We start from the raw sequence: 3,400 nt of genomic DNA, 5'->3' as shown, positions 1-3,400 counted from the left end.
CTACTAGTTCTTCTCTGTTTGTGAGTAGCAGGTCAAGAAAAGCTTTGCCCCTAGTTGGTTCCTCCAGCACTTGCACCAGGAAATTGTCCCCTACACTATCCAAAAATTTCCTGGATTGCCTGTGCACCGCTGTATTGCTCTCCCAGCAGATATCAGGGTGATTAAAGTCTCCCATGAGAACCAGGGCCTGCGATCTAGCAACTTCTGCTAGTTGCCAGAAGAAAGCCTCGTCCACCTCATCCCCCTGGTCTGGTGGTCTATAGCAGACTCCAACCACGACATCACCCTTGTTGCTCACACTTCTCAACTTTATCCAGAGACTCTCAGGTTTTTCTGCAGTTTCATACCGGAGCTCTGAGCAGTCATACTCCTCTCTTACATACAACGCAACTCCCCCACCTTTTCTGCCCTGCCTGTCCTTCCTGAACAGTTTATATCCATCCATGACAGTACTCCAGTCATGTGAGTTATCCCACCAAGTCTCTGTTATTCCAATCGCATCATAGTTCCCTGACTGTGCCAGGACTTCCAGTTCTCCCTGCTTGTTTCCCAGGCTTCTTGCATTTGTGTATAGGCACTTAAGATAACTCATCGATCGTCCCTCTTTCTCAGCATGAGACAGGAGTCCTCCCCTCTTGCGCTCTCCTGCTTGTGCTTCCTCCCAGGATCCCATTTCCCCACTTACCTCAGGGCTTTGGTCTCCTTCCCCCGGTGAACCTAGTTTAAAGCCCTCCTCACTAGGTTAGCCAGCCTGCTGGCGAAGATGCTCTTCCCTCTCTTCGTTAGGTGGAGCCCGTCTCTGCCTAGCACTCCTCCTTCTTGGAACACCATCCCATGGTCGAAGAATCCAAAGCCTTCTCTCCAACACCACCTGCGTAGCCATTCGTTGACTTCCACGATTCGACGGTCTCTACCCCGGCCTTTTCCTTGCACAGGGAGGATGGACGAGAACACCACTTGCACCTCAAACTCCTTTATCCTTCTTCCCAGAGCCACGTAGTCTGCAGTGATCCGCTCAAGGTCATTCTTGGCAGTATCATTGGTGCCCACGTGGAGAAGCAGGAAGGGGTAGCGATCCGAGGGCTTGATGAGTCTCGGCAGTCTCTCCGTCACGTCGTGTATCCTAGCTCCTGGCAAGCAGCAGACCTCTCGGTTTTTCCGGTCGGGGCGGCAGATAGATGACTCAGTCCCCCTGAGGAGGGAGTCCCCGACCACCACCAGCCTCCTCCTCCTTATGGGAGTGGTGGTCGTGGAACCCCCATCCCTAGGACAGTGCATCTTTTGCCTTCCAATCGGTGGAGTCTCCTTCTGCTCCCTTCCCTCAGATGGGTCATCTAGTCCACTCTCCGCATTAGTACCTGTAGAGAGAACATGGAAACGATTGCTCACCTGTATCTCCATTGCTGGTGCATGGACGCTCCTCTTTCTCCTTCTGGAGGTCACATGCTGCCAAACCTCCTCACAATCCTTCTGTCCCTGCTGCGCCTGCTCTGAATCTTCAGAACATTGCGGCCATAGAAGTATCTCCTGACGTCTGTCCAGGAAATCTTCATTTTCCCTTATGCAACTCAGAGTCGATACTCGTTTCTCCAGCCCTCGAACCTTCTCTTCCAATATGGAGACCAGTTTGCACTTTGTACAGACAAAGTCGCTTCTGTCCTGTGGAAGAAAGACAAACATGGCACAACCTGTGCAGGTTACAACAGCTGATCGCTCACCTTCCATATCACCGTCCTCTTAAGAACTTCCTCAACTGTTGCAGGAACTACTCAGAGAAACCTGCAGATGAAAGCCTCGGTGCGCTCTCCCCACGCGAACTCCCAGGCAAACTCCCGCTGTTAGCCTCTGCTGTTCGCCGCTCAGCTGGTTCGCTGCTGACTGCCCTTATATACCAGTCAGGCCCACTCAAGGCCCACCTGGAACAAAGCACTCCCAATTCACACTTTTCAAACAAACAAGCAAGCAATCAAGCACACGGTCAAACTGACCAACTGTCCCAGCAGCAGGCACTCAGATACTCACCAACACAGCCCCCCTAATGCAGCACTTAGCGTACCTCCTCTTGGACAGCTCCCAGGCAAACTCCCGCTGTTAGCCTCTGCTGTTCGCCGCCGCCCTTCCTTAGATCCTGCCCTTCTCATATGTCATAGGAACCGGGGAGCTGCCAGACTGAATCAGGGTAGTGGACTAGATAGAGCCGGGTCTGTCTCTGACATTGGCCAGCACCAGATGCTTCAGAGGAAGTGGCAAGAACCCTGCAGCAGGCCACGCAACTGGAATTTGTTCGGAGCTTCTTTGCCATCAAGAAGAAAGAACAAAAAACACAGAGATCTGGGAATAGAGCTGTTGCTAAGAAGGTCTCCAGATAGACAGCTGAAGGTCACCACATCTTTGGAATAGGCAGACTTTGAAACATGAGCTTGGCCGTTCTCTCTGATAGGAAGGAGGCTGGAGAACACAGCTGGGGAGGTCTCCAAAGACTGGCCCAACTGGAAGAGCCCTCTGCTTTAGCAAAGCAGAAAGCAGCAGGGCCACTGGTCACATCATCCACTCAGGGCAATGATATTTTTAAATGCCCAGCTATCTATAGAACATCCCTGAGCCGCATGAAAACAACAGGATGTGGTCAGAACCCCGCTATCCATGTGAAACTGAAGGCAAGGTGGTTTAATAGCACATTAAATGATCAGCAGTAAAATCAGAAATGGCCACATTTCTCCATAATAATAGCACTGCGTAAAGTGCTGTCATCAATATATGAGTATCCAAGCACTGAGCAAAGATGAGAATCGAGATTTTTTTTGATGGAAGCTGTGCCTAAACACCTCAAACTTACATCTCTCCAGCCTCCCAAACAACAGTGAGCTCTGTTTATACCTTGTCTGTACCGCTTCACTGCAACGTAGCCTAAGTCCCTGCGCCAGGCATCTGATCAGTGCAGGCAAGCCCTTGTCCCCACTAGGGAGCCCCATTGGCTTGAAGGGGGCCTGGGAGCATGCTCTATGCAGTTGGAATCTCGACGTCAGATCTCAAAGCGATTTACAAAAGAGGTCGGTGTCACTATACCCATTTTACAGATGGGAAAGCAAAGGCACAGAGAGGGGAAATAGCTAGCCCAAGCTCACGCAGCAGAGCAGTGGCAGAGACTGGACCCAGGCCTGCTGAGTCCTAGCCTAATGCTCTATCCATTGCTGCAAGAGGGGCCCATGAGTTCAAGCTGGGGCAGAATGTGGGTGCATGCATCTCCCCACCCGTCTCTGATTGCAAGATCGGGGACTGTTATGTATCTGCTCCTGCTCCCACCGACTTCACTGGGGGTAGGTTCACGGCCTAAGTGCGGTGACAAACATCTTCCTAACATGGCTCCTGCTCTAATTCTGGTGACTTTGATGGCTCCGTC

The sequence above is a fragment of the Chrysemys picta genome, chromosome 6 (genome assembly GCF_011386835.1).
Source record: "Chrysemys picta bellii isolate R12L10 chromosome 6, ASM1138683v2, whole genome shotgun sequence".
In the NCBI taxonomy this organism is placed as follows: domain Eukaryota; kingdom Metazoa; phylum Chordata; order Testudines; family Emydidae; genus Chrysemys; species Chrysemys picta.
Note: the sequence above shows the minus strand (reverse complement) of the source record.